This window comes from Rousettus aegyptiacus, unplaced genomic scaffold (assembly GCF_014176215.1).
Source record: "Rousettus aegyptiacus isolate mRouAeg1 unplaced genomic scaffold, mRouAeg1.p scaffold_m13_p_5, whole genome shotgun sequence".
Taxonomy (NCBI): Eukaryota; Metazoa; Chordata; class Mammalia; order Chiroptera; family Pteropodidae; genus Rousettus; species Rousettus aegyptiacus.
Window position 1 is genome coordinate 115075203 of NW_023416308.1, and position 16885 is coordinate 115092087.

Genomic DNA, 16885 nt, shown 5'->3' on the forward strand with positions numbered 1-16885 from the left:
AAATTGTTTTTGCCAAGTCGAAAAATAAGCCTGGCCCTACGGAAATAAAAGCATTTACCTCCTAGCCAATATAAGCTTATATTCAAGCGGACCTGGTTTCTTGCAGTGGGGGAGGGGCGGCGGGTGTGCGGTCCTGGCGGGTGGTCCTGGTGGGTGTCTTCCCTCTCTTTCTCCTCCTTTCCCACTGCTAGCGGCTGCTCTTTGGCTCCTTCGGGGTCCAGCGGGGAGGAGGGATGAGAGCAGACGGGTGGGGTGAGGGCTCCCGGACCACCCTGCCGTCCTGCTCGCCGAGTGTGCTGCTGGGTGTGCTCCCCTGGGAACTCTGCCCGCACCGTTCCCTACACACTCAGGTGCCCTGGTTGTCAGCGATTCAGCCAGAATGCAGGGCAGGGAGGTGAAGGTGGGGATGAGGTGCCAGGGACCCCTCTGGCAACCCCGCACCCTCCGAGGGGTGCTCCCGAGTCCCCCTCGCCTGGCTTGCAAAGTGTTTATTTTTTTTGGGGGGGGGATGTATGCACACACCCCTCTCCCTCCTGGGCCAGGAAGAACTTCTCACTGGGAACAGTCTCTGGAATTTCTTGGCCTCTTTTTACATAGATGAGGCAGTGATGGGCCGAGGGTAAAAGGCTTGGTTTTGTCACCTCTGTTAAGTCCAGCAGAGGCCACTGTGCCTCTGGTTGTGGGACCTTGGCAGAGAGCCCAGAGGAAAGGGAAGGTGCTGTTCCAGGTCCTCTATTTACGATCCTCGTCACAGTGTCTGCAGAAGACCAGCGCAGACCATGGGCCTGTCGAAGGTAAAGCCGGACGGTGGCCAGGGCACCAGTTAGGCAGGGGCTGGACACACGAAGCAAGAGCTCACAGCAGAGAAGCCAGGTGGGCCCAGGTCCAGGTCTCTGGTTCTGCTGTGGGCTCGGCCTCACCCCTGCTCCCTGCACCTCTGCAGAACCAGCCAGACAGTCCTACATTGTGCTGAGTTGAATCAGCTCAGTCTGGAAGATTAACCTGGACAGGGGAATGGTCCAGAATCAGCAGCTGAGCAGAGGGTGCAGGGCTGTTTCCTGTCGCAGAGCACCGAGCTGTGAGCTGTTGACAGGGGTTGGGAGGAGAAGATGGCCTTAGGGTTTCTAGAAGGGCTTATTCCAAGGTGTCTCTAAGGTCTCGTGGATGGTGGCTTTTGGGACAAGGACTGACAGCCCCTACATGCCTTGAGGGAGCTGGGTTGTCTCACTCTGTTCCAGGCCATGGGCCATATGGGCTCAATGGGCAGCTTTCATAGCAGAAATGAGCCAGTCCCAGAAGAGGGCTTCTACCTGCTTTTGCCCACTCTTGGATCGAGAATCATCTCGGTGTTAGGTGGGATTCATTGAGTCTAGTCTCCTGATCAGGGCTCCCCAACCCCTGGGCCGTGGACCAGTACAGGGCAGCAGGAAGCCAGCGAGTGAAGCTTCCTCTGTATTTGCAGCCGCTCCCCAGCGCCAGCATCACCGCCTCAGCTCCGCCTCAGATCATCAGGCGTTAGATTCTCATAGGAGCACCGGTCCCTGGTGCCAAAAAGGTCAGGGACCGCCGCCTGTCCTAGATAGTTCCTTAAGTTGGGATTTTGCTAAGAAAACAAGAGGATATATTAAGAAAGAAGGAACCTCTGGTCTGAAATGAGAACCGCATCTAAATCCTGGATCTCCCCACTTGCTCTCAACGCCGCCTCCCCGGTCTAATCCACCAGCAAGTTCCGGCCGCTTTGCCTTCACAGCGCAGCCCAGTCCTCCCGCTGCTACCTTCCCCCTCTCGCCTGAGCCTCTGCGGGTCTCAACTGGTTCCCCTGCTGTCACCCTTGTCCCCTACAAGCCTTTTTCCACCCAGAAGCCAGAGTAGTGTTTTAGAACCCGGCTCCATGACTATGGCGCCTGCGTTAAACCCCTCCTCAAGCTTCTGCCCCTGCTCACAGCCCCGCCCAGTCTGGCCCCGGCTTACTTTTCATCTGGTACCACTCACGTTCATTTATGTCCAGCTTGCTAACTTTTCCGTCCCCTGCTCCTGTCTCCATTCCTTGCCGTTAGCATATAAATCTGTGAGCGCAAGGAGCTTGTTCGTCTTGATCTCAAGAGAGAGACAGAACTGTGCCTGACACTCTGTGAGCGCCCAGCCGATGTGCTGATGATGCAGATGACAGACATATACAGAAACGCAGGCAAGGAACCGACGGGGATTTTCAGTGCTTTTCATGAAAGTGGTGAGAGTCCTGAGCCACGTGGCAGAGAATGATCGACATCCCTCCGCTTCTAGATTCTGCTAGAAGAACCCAATTTCGTTCTTTTTGCACACCGACCCGTGGCGTCCTGGTGGCGGTTGGCACTCACTGCTCTCTGCCTTGTGAATGCAATTACTCGACAACCCTGTCAAGTGCCAGATCTCTCATTCCACTAGAGGGCAGCAGAGCACAGGGTTAAGAGTTTGGGATCTCGAAGGCGCCTCCGAGGCTCTGTTCTGCATCTCTTCCCTTCCCTTCCCGGCAAGTAGAATGCAGACAGGGAAAGGGCTGTACCATTTTGGATCATGACGACCCCAAAGGCAAGCCCCCAGGGACGGCGGAAGGACAAGCTGGAGCAAGGGGCAACATAACACCTAACACGCTGGTTAAGAACTTAAAAACCACAACCCGGAGGCTCTGTGCCTGACTTCTGCTCGCGTCCCATCTCCAGAAAACTCTGCCGCTGAGTGAAAGCGAGGCTGAAGCACGTGGTCTTTCTCCTGGGCGGCCAGAATTCCGTTACTCTGGAAGAAGGGGAAAACGGGTGTTGGTGGTTAATTGGCAGTTTTGGCCACATATCCTCAAACCAACCGAGGCTAAATAAAGTGGGTTATATATAAATGGATCGATTTTTAGTTGGAACGGAGGACTCCCAAGCTGATTTAGGTCCAAGCCACTGGTTATTATTAGGCTTAGCTTCCCACTTTGTTTGTCTTTTGAAGGATGCATCAAGTGGATTTTTGGATTTTATAGCCTAGAGCCTCCCCCGGGGGGTGTGGGGGGGTGTTCCTTCAGAATGCTCTTTGGCTGGTGTCCTGTCATTATGTTTATGCTGAACCTGTCTGTTAGCATTGTTGAAAAAGTTTGTTTGCCTGGTGGGCATCTTACTCTATCTAGCAGGGTCACATGGGGAGTTTTATCTCCTAGGAGACGGGGGATGGAGTCTGAGCAGTCGGTTCTCTTCCTGTTACCTTGGTGGGTGGGTCTGTCAGTCAGCTAACCACTTTGGGACCTGCTGTGGACCTCCACCTCAAGGATTTGGCCATTTCCTGTGACCGCCAGCGCTGGTTCACTGTTGGAACTCTGACCTACCAGATTTATTATCACTGCTGATGAGTCCTCCTGATCTTCATACACTCCCCACTCTTTCAAGGTTAATCGTCTTACTCCCTTCCTTCCTTACAAATGGGAAAAAAATGAGTATTAATTACTTATAGACAGGCATATACTTACTAGAAGAAACAACAAGCTCAAATATACAAACATTCTTCTACTTGTTAGAAATAAACACGAAAAAATCATTTGCTTTTTTTTTTTTAATTTTAATTCCCCAGTTTCGGGGAGAATTAAACACTTAGAGTATTAACTTTTCTCTTTTGAATGTTATTACAAATTCTTGGAATTTCGCGCACTCGGCTTTCTTCGGGTAACCATGTTCCCCCTTCATTCTTACCATCTCCTCCTGCCTTCTCCTCTTCCTCCTTATGCTTCTCCTTGAGGCTCAGTTATTTCAACATTGCAAAAGGGAGCCCCTGTACGCGGTCTTCTTGGGTCTTTAGGACTTGCCCTATCCTTTTTGACAGCGTCGTCACTTTCTGGTGACAGTAGACTTATCCTGGATTTTTCCTGTCTCCAAACTTAATGTGCACGTCCTCCAGTGACCCCTGGCTCTGTTCTGTGGAGAACTGCACTGTTGCGAAGTTCTGGGCTTCGGAAGCACGCGCAAGTGCCCGTGGTGGGGGCAAAGTGCTGGTGTCTGTCGTTGGGCTACTTTTAGTGATAAAAATGGAGAAGATGTGTTTTCTTTTCTTTTCTTTTTCCCTCTGAAACTAGATTCTTATTCTCACTTGGGAAATAGAAACACCAACTTTCTTTTTCTTTTTCTTCTTTTAAAAAACATTTATTTATTTATTTATTTATTTATTTATTTATTTATTTATTTATTTATTTTATGGTGACGTTGGTTACTGAAATCCAATTAAGTTTCAGCTGTACACTGTAACAGTGAGGCATATAAATATAGTTACACTGTGTGTTCACTCAGTTAGATTTCTTTCCGTCACTACATATTTGACCCCCTTTACCCTGTCTGCCTCCCCCCTCTCCCCTCTCCTCTGGTAGCTACTAGTCTATTGTCCATGTCCATGAACAAGTTGAATTTCTACCCACAGTGCACGAGGGTAACACTTTCTCCACGTCCTCACCACTTCAACGCTTGTTACCTCTTGCCTTTTTGAGGCTAGCCATTCTAACAGGTGAGAGGTGACATCTCATTGTGGTTTCAAACTGCGTTTCCATGATAATTAGTGATGCTGAGTATGTTTTCATGGACCTGTCGGCCATTCAGATGTCTTCTGTGAAAAATGTCTGTTTGTGCCTCCGCCTATTTTTTAAAAACAAATTTAAAATTTGAGATATGATCGATGTATATAACACTATATTAGTTTCAGGTGTACAACATGATAATTTGATATTTTGTAATATATTGGGAAATGATCAACCCAAAGTCTCACAATTTTAATTTTTTCTTCTGTGGGGAGGACTTTTAAGACCTACTCTTTTAGCAACTTTCAAATACGCAATACTTGAATGTGCCTGTTGACCATTTGTATGTCTTCTTTGGAAAAAATGTCCATTCAGATCTGTTTATTTGAAATTGGATTTTTTTTTTTTTTGCTATTGAGTTGCATAAAGTCTTTATATATTTTAAATATTAACCCCTTACTAGATTTGCAAATATTTCTCCCATTCAGCAGGCTGCCTTTTCATTTCATCGATAGTTTCCTTTGCTGTGCAAAAGCCTTTTAGTTTGATGTAATCCCACCTGTTTATTTTTGCTCTTATTGCATAGATTTTTAAAATCTATGATAATTTTCTAGATTTTGTATTTTTATTAATTTCTTATCCAATACCGTTATGATTAGAGAACATACTCATAATTTCAATCTTTTGACATTTAACAAGACTTCTTTTATGGCCCGTTAGATAGTGTATCTTGGAGGATGTTTCACGTGTACTCGAAAATCATGTGTGTCAATTAGCCTAAGGTGGTTGATAGTGTTGTTCCAGTCTTCTATACACTTATTTATGCTTTTTAAATATTTGTTCTAGCAATTCGTGATAGAGGAATATTAAAATCTTCAACTATAATTGTAGATTTATCAATTGCTTCCCTGATTCCTGTCATATATATTTGAAGCTGAGCGCATACACATTTAGAGTTGTTATTTTTTCTTTCTTTTCGTTGTTTTTGGAGTCCACAGGTGCTTTCTCATCCTTCTTTGCCTGTGACTTCCCAGAGGTTTCCAGGAAGTGGACATTCTGAGTCGTCATACCAACAGAAGAAAAGGCCGTTTCCTGCAAGTTGACAGTCATCATCAGAAACAGAGGTCCAAACAGGGAATGAGAGTTCCCATCCCTCCAGGATGAATTAACAAGGCCATAATTTACATTCTCTTCCCCATCCATAGAAAGCTCGCTCACAGGTTGGCAGGTCAAGTTAAATCACGTGATCATGCATATGGGTGGTATCGGGATTTGTTAATAGGCATTAAAAAAAATGAAACCTCACATTCTTTGTTTTACCAATTAAAAAGCCATTTTACAACTATGCACCTCAAAGTGCGAGTGGAAAATGTGAAGTGTAGTTGAACTTGGAAGCGTTTGAATTAGGTTGGTGATGGGCGAGAAGAGACGACGGTGCCGTAAGCGGCAGCTCTGTTTTACTGGGGGGTGGATCGGGGTTTCTCTGCTGTCCTCTGCGTTCTCACGTCACTACAGGTCACCTACCGAAGTTGCTTCTAGGCCATAAACACAGGTCAGAAAAACCTAATCGTGACGTTTAAAAGGCTGATATTCCCCCTTTTCTGTTTGGATAAACGGTGTCGTAAAGATGTTTTCTCCTATTTTTTATTTCCATGTGTTCGTTAAGCACCTGCCGTATGTACCATACACTTGTTATTTCATGTCATTCCCATTCTTTTCCATTTTTAAAGCTTTTGATATTTTCCTTTAATTACGATAAAATGCACACACAGTGTATCATCTTACCCATTTTTAAGTGTATCTAATTCAGTCGTGTTCAGCATCTCCACGTTGTGCAAACAATCTTCAGAATTCTTTTCTATTATTTATTTATTGTTTTCCCAGCCTTATTGAAATATAATAGTTGCTCATATTTACATCCTGCAATTCAACGAGTTTTTTCCAATTATAGTTGGCATACAATAATGCACTAGTTTCAGTCGTACGGCACAGTGATTGGAGATCTACATAACTCACAAAGTGCTCTCCCCACTAAATCTAGTATCTTTCTTCCCCTTACACATTTATGACAACATTGTTGACCATTTTCCCCACGCTACACCTTGTCTCCCCATGACTACTTTGTAACTATCCATTTCTTAATCCCTTTGCCCTTTTTCACTGTTCCCCCAACCTGCCTCCTATCTAGTAGCCCTCGAAATATTCTCTGTGTCAATGAGTTTGTTGTTGTTGTTGTTGATGATGTTCTTCCTCAAATTCCACCTGTATGTGAAATCATGTAGTATTTGTCTTTCGTTCAGTGCGATACCCTCCAGGTCCATCAAGGCAATATCGTTTTCCCACCCCCTCCCTTTTAGTCTCTGTGTGTCTTTTAATCTGAAGGGAGTCTCTTGTAGGCAGCGTATGTAGGGGTCTTGTTTTCTTATCCATTCAGCCACTCTATCTTTTGGTTGGAGCCCTTAATTCTTTTCCATTTGAGGGACTTATTGATAGCTATGTAGTTATTACCATTCTTTATTCGTGTTCTTGATACATGTTTTTTTCTTCTTAAAGGAGTCCCTCCAACATGTTCTGTAATGCGGGCTTGGTGTTGATGAACTCCTTTAGTTTATTTTTGTCTGGGAAGCTCTTTATCTGTCCTTCGACTCTAAATGATAGCTTTGCTGGGTAAAGTATTCTTGGTTGTAAATCCTGGGGTTTCATCGCATTGACTATTTTGTACCAAGCCCTTCTGTCCTGCAAAGTTTCTTTTGAGGAATCAGCTGCCAGTCTTATGGGAGCTCCCTTGTAGGTAACGAACAGCTTTTCTCTTGCTGCTTTTAAGATTCTTTGCATTTAACCTTTGGCCTTTTAATTATGATGTGTCTCGATGTGGGCCTCTTTGGATTCATCTTTTTTGGGGGGCTCTCTGAGCTTCCTGGGGTTGTACGCCTATTTCCTTTGCCAGGTTAGAGAGGTTTTCCATCATTATTTTTTGAAATAGGCTTTCAACTTCTTGTTCTCCCTCTTCTCTTTCAGGTACCCCTATGACACTGATGTTTTTACATTTAATTTTGTCCCATAGGCTCCTTAAATTATTATTATATTCCTGTTTTTTTTTCCCTTGCCATTCTGATCGGGTGTCCTTGGCTTCTCCGTCCTCTATATCGGTGGTTCGATCCTCCTCTTCGCCCACTCTGTGGATTCCCTCTCGTATACTCTTCATCTCAGATAATGTATTTTTCATTTCTGACTGGTTCTCCATTTCCATTTTCACGTTTTTTAATCTCTTTGTTAAAGTTCTCACTGAGTTCATCTACCCTTCCCCTAAGTTTGCTGAGCATCCTTATAACCAGTGTTTTGAACTCTGCATCTGTTAGATTGCTTGACTCCATTTTTCTTGGATCTCTGTTCTGTTCTGTCTTCTCATGGTTTCTGGTTCTTTGTCTTCTCATTCTGGCTGCCTTTCTGTGTCTGTTTCTATGTACTAAGCAAAGCTCCCAAGTCTCCCGGTCTTATCAGTGCGGATTTGTGAAGTAGGTGTCCAGTGGCACAGGGGTTCAGCTGCAGGCCAAGTTTAGCCCCAGTCTGTGCCTCTCCGGGGCCATCTGTTAAGATTCAGCAAGCGATCCACAGATGCCGTGCTTATAGTCGCCTCAAAAGGCCACACCAGAAACAGAGGCCAGCTGCCTCCAGTGTGAGTCTAGGTGCTGCTCAGTAAGGAGCACCTGACTCGCTGAGGACACACCTGGATGTGGCTTGGGTGGGGCCGTAAGTTGGGGCAGGCGGGGTTGCAGGGAATCCTCCAGGCGGAGCGACCTCTGACATCCAGTCTGATGACGTCTCGGCTATGGCGAGGCTGCATCCGCGCACTGGGAGCGGGGAGGGCTCAGCGGACGAGCCACGGATGCCGCCTGCACTTCTGCCCAGGACATACCCTCGCCTCTGGCCCTCACTCCAACAAATCAGCAAGTCCCTGCTGCCCCCCCGAGGAGCCGACCAGGCGCTGGTGCTCAGAGCCGCGAGTCCGTCACTGCGAAAACCCACTCGTGGACACGGCCCCTGTAAGAGGCGTCCGTGGCCGGCGGCTGCCGCTGTCACAGCCTCTGTCCCACTCAGCCGCTCCGGACAGGCAGCCTCCCATCTTCACCCCCTCCTACCTTCTACCATTGCAGGTCGATTAATTATGTCTCTCCCTAGTTGAAGGGTTTCTGTTCTTCTAGACCCCAGGTGGCTTTGCTTGCTGGTTGCTCTGAGCTTCTGTCACAGCTCTGATTTGGTCGCGAGAGGGATGAACAGAGCCTCTGTCATCCATGCCATTTTATCCCATCTGTCGATACGTTTTTGATTGTATAAAGAATGTTATTTCCTCCCCCCCCCCCCACGAGCAGTTAATTTACTGGTAGTTTTGCCTTATGTTGTTGGAGACTAAGGTCAGTCTTGCTGGGGTGTGTCTTGGCAGCCCTGGCTTTGGGGCCGGAGCAGCCCTAGTCTTAAGGTAATTGTTTCTAGGGTTCGACGCCTCCAGGTTCACTGACGAAGGGTATAGTCTAATAGTCTCACGAAGTTTGAACGAGAAAGGTAATAGAGAGTTAAAAGTATCTATACGGTTATTTTAAGTTTCTTTTTAGAACAAAATACTAATGAGAATGTTCCTAGGCCAAAGGAAAGAACTGGGGAGAGAGACTGAGGCAGACGAGGTGTGAGGGAATGTGTGTGTGGGGACGAGGTCACGGGGGGGGGGCAGGTGACATGCATGGGAGGGCACGCCGCGGGGTTGGCTTTGTCTCTCATCGCTCGCCGAAGTCGTGAGCACAGGAAGCTTTGACCAATTCTTGCTGACAACCCAATACCACCTGCGTTAAGTTGTTCTCTGAATCGTTCTATCCCAGGAGCTGCCTCGTCCCTAAATGCTGACTCTCTCTGTAGTTTGAGGAAAGCCTCAGGAGACAGGGGTCGTCCCCAGGAAGAAAATGGTGTCACATCCCCAAAATGAGGCCTACCTTAGTAACTTCGCCTCAAGCAGGCTCAGAAAATTAATTTAGGAAACTTTTTTGAGAGCCAAACTCCTACTTACTCCACTCCCGTGATGTGATTTAACTGCACCAGAATTCAATATTGTAATGCCGATGGCACATTCGAGAGTCGAGCGCCCTGGAAATTCAAATTGGCCTGAGTAGCGCATTATCTCCTCATAGGAAATAGGATTATTAGAAGACTGTGTTATGTATAGAATCAGAAATAAGAAGAGCAGGATGGTTTTAGGAAGAGTCTGCACTAAGGAGCAGGAGGCCTTCTCACTTAGTGGAGGAAGCTGATGCTAAACTCTCTGAGCCGAGACGTCTTTCGTGGGCGGGCTGGGATGAGGCTTCGGTGCCGGCTTCTGCCCTAGAAACTCTCAGTCCTTCTTTCCACTGGCAGATCCACCCCATTCTGTCTAATAGTATTTCTCAAACAGGATGTAGGTCGGAAGAAATCAGTTCTCACCTTTTTGCGTTGCGACCACGTGCCATCTGGCCTCGGTGATGTTCCTCGAATGCCCTCGAGTGTTCCTAAATTCATTAGTCACATGTGTATCCATTTCCTAGTAAGTCTTGCAGATAATAATCACATCCGATATTTTACTCTGAGGAGAACCCTTTTCCAAGTTCTTAGAGATGTTTTTTAGGGAATTACCCTAAAACGACAACATCAGCAATGAGATGAATTCTGCATAAACTGAGCAGTTGCCATGGCCACCAGTTTATGAGGATCACTAAATCATCCTTGGAACCATGAGGAAATGGAGAAAAACACATTTCCCAGAATAACTTCCCGTGGAGAGTACACATGGAAAACCTGGTCTCGCTTTCCCCATTTCTAACGACAACGGGTCCATTAACTCAGGACTTTTGCTGAATAGAATGTGAAAGCTGGAGTCATCGGATAGCTTTTAAGGACAATAGAGAAAAGGTTCTACATCGCTGTCCTCTTCCTTCGCTTTCCCCCAGGAATGCCGCTTTCAAGTAAGGTCAAACTATTAGATTGTTTGGAGGGCTGCGCTGGCCCCATCCGTGGTAAGATTCTTGCAGCCACCTCCAGAGGCATTGCCCTGAGACTGGTTTTCTTGCTACTGTTAATCAGAGCGCCCTCAGACTCACAAAGAACACCTAGGAAGATTTTTAAAGTTCCCCGGAGACAAGGCTCAGCTGAGCTGCTTTGCCCTGTGTGGCTCTCACATTGGACCTCTGGAGAGTCCTTTTGTCTGAGCCCGGTGAGAGTGTGGAAGCTGAAGGCCGTGAGTTGTTGGTCTGCCTGTTGTTAGGCGGGAAACAAGCGAAGCTCCTTCTTAGTTTCAGACTTTGTTTCCGGTCTGGCACATTGATCGGGGTTTTGGAGAATGGCGTACTACAAGGCTGATACCAGGCCTCTGGCTGTTTTCATGTCCTTCCGATTGCCATAATATAGATCTCCTTCTAGGAGCTGACATGTTCTAGATCAATGCCTTTCAAAGTTTCATGTGCATGTGAATCGTCCGGACATGCTGTTAAAATGCAGAGTCTGATCCAGTAGGTATGTGGAGAGCCCTGAGATTTTGAATTTCTAATGAGCTCCTGGGTGAGGCTGAGGCCGAGGGCCCCCAGAGCCTGCTTTGAGGAGTAAGGTGCCGGCACTCATGCTTTCCTGACCGTAGACAAGTATAATTTGTAAGATTCTTCCTTGTACAGTGTACATTATGAGTTGCAGGTAAGAATGTAGTGTTCTTCATCCCTCTTCTCAGGCTAAATAGATAATGTTCATTCTGTCCCTCAGAGAAGAGTCAGTTGAGTATTTCATGAAAGATTTAGCTGCAGTGGAGCATAGGTGTGTAATTACTGACCTGTGTACCTTGTAAGACCCACTGACCTGTGGGTCTTATTTACAGTAGTTGGGCTTTGTCCCAAAGGATTTTTTAAACCTGATATTACCAGATAAAGGTGTTTATTTTTTATTTAATTCTATTCACAATTTTACAATACATTTTCTTTTATTTTTCATTGGAAAATAATTGACGGATGACATCGTATAAGTTTAAGGTATACAAGTTGCGGATTTGATACATTTATATTCTGTAATACGATTACCACTATAGGATGAGCTAACACTTCCATCGTGACAGAAAGTTATCTTTGGTGTGTGTGTGTGGTGAGAACATTTAATATCTAGGAGTTAAAAAAAATAAAACTTAAGTAGCTTTAGTGACTTCTGTGTTTCAGCAAGAAATGGTTTCTTAAGACCAAGGAGCAGTCGGCGAAACAAGGACAAAATCAGATGAGGTGCAAGGAGTGAGAAGTGGCGGGAACAAGAGAAGGCGAGTGTCTAAAAACGCTCAGACGTTGGGACGATCAGACACATAATAAAAACAGTTATGTTGTTTACTACAGCTAATGCAATAAACCAAGATTGAAAATATTTGCAAGGATAAGGAAACTATAAAAGGAACAGTATGACTGTGAAAAAAGGAGGACTTTTAGAAATGAAAAATACAGTAACGTATTTGGCAGCGGACTGGATTCGGCTCTCTCTCTCTCTCTCTCTCTCTGAGATCTCGGAGGAAAATAATGAAACGTCTGAAGAATAAAAGAAGGGAAACCCTATTAGGTTAGTCAACCTAGCAGTTCTAGCAAACGGCTCTCAAGTCCAAGAATTTAGTATTTTAAAGAGTTCTCTTGCTCGCTCAAAGCATGCTGTAAGTCAGGCAGCTTTCCTCGGCAGCCCTTCTCAAAAAGGAGTCTAGACTTTTCTCTGCAAATGACTCTGACCTTTTATTCCTTTCAGACAGGTGTGCGTGTGCGTATGTGTGTATGCACATGCAAGAAGATGCTTTTTTTTTTTTTTTCAAATAAGTAAGCTGAAAAATAGCCTGGGGTATAATATATATTAGTAATATCATTGACAATTAATTTTTAGTTTATGCCTTTGTTTAAGTAGGTTTTAGGGCATCCAAATGAGATGTAAAAGCTTTCAAAAGTGATGTCTGGAATTTTCATCTTATAACGCTAGAAAAATCACTTAGCCGTCATTAATAGTTAAAAAGTTATCTCTTAATGATTGGAATAAAGTAAGTTTCAAGATGCTCTTTTCTCTTCATTGCAGGTGTGGATGGACTTAATCCTCAATGAGCAAAAAGGTAAATTAGATGCAATCACATTTGTTTTTCCTTTCTCGGTACTGATTTTCAAAATAATTGAGACATCTGGATATGCGTTACGTAAGAATTTTATTTAGAAAATTTCAACGAAGACCTAGTTACAATCATCTTGAAATGAATTAGCAAAATTACTGTCTTTACATAACCTGCTCCTTATTAACTTGTATTTCAGCATCAATTTCTCCACTGCTTTCTGTACTGGACGATCCGTCAGTGGTGTGTAGAAATTAAACAATGTACGTAAAGTAAAAGAAGCCATTTTAGGAACGCTGCATATTGCATGATTTAATTAACACGAAACGTCTGGCATCGGCAAAGTAGGAGAGGCAAAATGTCTATTAGTGATGGCCAGTGTTTGTGCAGAGGAGATCGAGATTTACTGCTAATAGGAATAAAATTCCTTTTCGGAGGGATGAAAATGTCCTAAAAGTGTATGATTATAATGGTTTCAGGGCTCTGCGCATATACTAAAACTTGACAGTGGTGATGATTGCACATATCTGTGAATACGCTAAAAAAAAAAATCACTGAATTGTACACGCTAAGTGAGCGAATTTTATTTTATTTAACATATATCAGTAAAGCCGTTAAAAGAACAGAATGCAGAGAGAGATTGTTTGGAAGGGGTGTGGAGAAATAAGACAGCAACTGAATGAACAAAAACTCAAGATACTTTTCTTTTTTTCTTTTTTTCAATTCAGAAGACCTTGCTGATTTCTTGTATATGCAGAATGCTTAGCAATGATTAGATAGAGCTTGTTTTTGGCAACAGATTTTCAAGCCTGTGTCCTGGGTTGCTGACTGTTTTGTTCCTTGGAGAAAGGACGTGTATTCAGAAATGAGGGCAGCAAATTCCTGTTACACCTTGCAGGGAGGATCGTCATGGAACTTAGTTTTCTAGGCTAGCTTTGCTTTAGAAGAAGCTCCTTGTTTTAGTCACAGACTCTTTCCTCACTGATCAAACTGAGTTTGGACCCTGGCTGTACCTCCTGTAACATGGGAGGTTATCAGTGAGGGCAAATGAAAGTACTGGACTTGGCAAAAACTTAAAACCAAAAGTCCTACTATAGAACGCTAATCCAAGCCATCAGAACCACCAGAAAAAGAGTATAAAGCAGACCAGAAACAGAGACAGCACTCCCAGAACCCAGAGAGGGAGGAAACTGTGGATCTTACAGGAAATGAGCCGTCGAGAGCAGGCATCTCCCGCGGGTCCTCTCTTGGGGACAAGACATTTAATTCTCACACTGTACTCATAGTATTTGGTTTCTTGTATCCTCCTAACTTCATAATTAGTCACACAAGTGGCTATGTTAATGAATGTGCATTTTTTTACTAGATGCCCTTGTCAATTTTTTGGCTACTTACCTCATCCTGGGATGAGCTTATTAATTGACTTCTAAGTATTTAATTTATAATGTAAATTGGGGAAGATACTACTCATCTCATGGGATTCTTAGGAGAAATAAATAGTAAATAGCTTTAAAGTGTACAGTTAAAAGGTTGGCACATAGTGTGGGCAAATGCTAGTCATATTTCTCACTATCATAATTTTTCTCCTGCACCCTGTATGTCCTTCTGTTGTGGTGCGTTCAAATCTAAGACCCACGGAGCCAACTGAGGTTGATTATGAGCCTATATTAGCCGGCGGCCAGTGACTGACTGACTCTCTGCCACGCAGGGTTAAAGGGAGATCAGCCCCGGGTCTTTGTTTAAGGCTGTTTTATAAAGCCTCTGACTATATCTTAGAATGAAGAGAGAGTAAGGAGATTACAGAAAGAAGAAGTTAACCGTCAATGTCCTTTACAAAGATAAATGTATCTGGGGAATTGCTAGATCAAACATAGCCTGGTAGACAGTCTTGTTATCTGTATCTTGGAATGTTATGCCTCTTCCTGGGACTTTGGTGCCTCGAGGAATCACTTCCTTGTTACTGATTTACTGGGAAGTCTTTACTCTTACAATTTCAAAAGAGGCAGCTCACAAAGCCTAAAACTACATCAAACAAGTAAGCAGTTTACAGAAAGCAGAAGTCGACCATTAACGCAATACAAATACATCACCTCGTATGACACTCTGGTTAATAAGTGAGCAGATTACAGAAGCAGACACTGGCCATCTTCATATCCTATACAAGACATTTCCTAAACCCACACCCAAGCAAGTAGGACAACTTCTGGTATCTAAAGATATTTCTTCCCTGTAGCTGACTTAGCTAGTTGGCTCACTTTGAAGATTTTCCACCCTTAACACTTCTTCTAAAGATGCCTTACAGTCGGCTCTATGTAGCATTTATTCTTGCTTTTTTGAATATTTGTGTGTGTTACTATGGTATTTATTAATTTGATCTTCTTTAATATTTTTTTTTAGGCGGGGCAACCCTTGGTTGACCTCACAGATTGCAAGTACCTTAGCTTACAATCCCTTATTTTTATTATTTTATTTTTTTAAATGTTTTATGCCTACAGCACGTGGTCTTCCTAGGTGGTCTCCCATCCAAGTACTAACCAGGCCCGACCCTGCTTAGCTTTGCGATCAGACGGGATTGGGCCTGTTCAAGATGGCATGGCCATAGACTTATGTAATATTTTACATTTTTGGCGGGACATCACATGTACATTTTGGCATGTGCCCCATCTCCCACTTGGAAGCCAGGACATAAGAATGTGCTCCGTTTGCCATCTAGATAAACGACAAGAACAATGACAAGAAAACATTTCTAAGAGTAAACAAGTAAAGCATAGAGATTAAAAGTCTGACTTTGGAGATAAGCTGCCTCGGTTCATTTCCTGGGTCCGCCACTTATACTCAGCAAATGCGTCGAAAAGTGACTTAGCCTTCCCAGGTCTCAGATTTCTCAGTTGTAATATGGAGATAATAAGGCTCCAAGAACTAAAAGAGGCTTGCAAAGTGCTCACTGCGGTATCAACATACAGAAAGCACATAAAGAATTATTAGCTATGATAATTATTATTGATGCCCTTTTAATCAGATTGCTTTTTGCAATAAATCTCCGAATGGATTTCCTGGTGCGAAGTCACATTCTGTTTCCTCTTCTTGCTTTAAATAACATCCACGATTTTTCTTAGCTACATATCTGATATGGAACTAACTCCCTTTCTAAAATCCTCAGGTAGCAATCAATGTCTCAAGCGCTGATTTTTCAAGTTCGATATTGGAAATCTCTACATCGGGATCACTTCCTGAATGAGAATCTTTATGTATTAAGCCCAGAAATGGGCATAAGATGTTCCACAGGTGATCATTATTTAATAGAAGAGTAAGAACCTCTGCTTTACAAACCTTTTAAAAAACACATATGTTTAGTTTTATAAATGCTGTTCTTTTCTGCTATTCCCAGCGTGCCATGTTGGGTGTATCTGTCAAACGTTCCGTTGCTCTCTATTTGTGCCATGCTCCTTTACCATAATTATATACTTGTCATTCACTTGAATAGAAATTGCATTTTCCACACTTGCACTTATTCCTTCCTTGTCTTGTAAATCAGCTTTCAAAACTCAGGTGCCTAAGCCACCTACTCAGCATGAACACCGATTTAGTGGAACTTAACGACAGGTGATATCTTCTCTCTTATGTTCCCTTTGATTTTTCTGCAGCACATTGTGCTTCTGCCAAAGAAGTCTTTTGTCAGATCGGAGTGATCAGAGTGTAATTATTTACAAGCATATCTCTTACTCTCTAGACCCTGAGACCACCGAAGCCCCTTGTTTTGAACGTCGCTTTTGCGATGGTTAATTTTATGAGTCACCTTGACCGGATGTGTGTGCGTGTGAGGGTATTTCCGGAAGGAGCGTAGCGTTCGTGTCAGTAGACTGGATAAAACAGCTGACCCTCCCCAGGGTCACTGGGCATCATTCAGTGCACTCAGGGCCTGAATACACAGAATGGTGGGGGAGGGCGAGGAGTCCTCTCTCCACCTAACTGTTAAGCTGGGACATCGATTTTCTCCTGTCCTTGAACTGGGACTTCCGCCGCTGGGCCTCTGGTTCTCAGGCCTTTAGACTCAGACTGAAAGTACATGACTGGTCTCACTGTGCTTCCAGCGAATAGTCAGCAGATAGTGGGACTTTTCAGCTTTCCTAACCGCGTGAGCCAATGCCTTACAATAGCTACCTTTTGTCTCTGCTTTTCTGGAGAACCCCGACTAATACAGCCGTATTTTGAGACCTGGCCCAGAAACAGTTCTCAAGAACGCTGTGTGA

General features: G+C 44.2%; 1 pseudogene; it reads right to left on the minus strand.

Moving 5' to 3' along the window:
• Positions 1-15121: 15121 nt before the first annotated feature.
• LOC118603157 lies at positions 15122-15239 on the minus strand (annotated as a pseudogene).
• Between the last annotated feature and the right edge of the window lie 1646 nt (positions 15240-16885).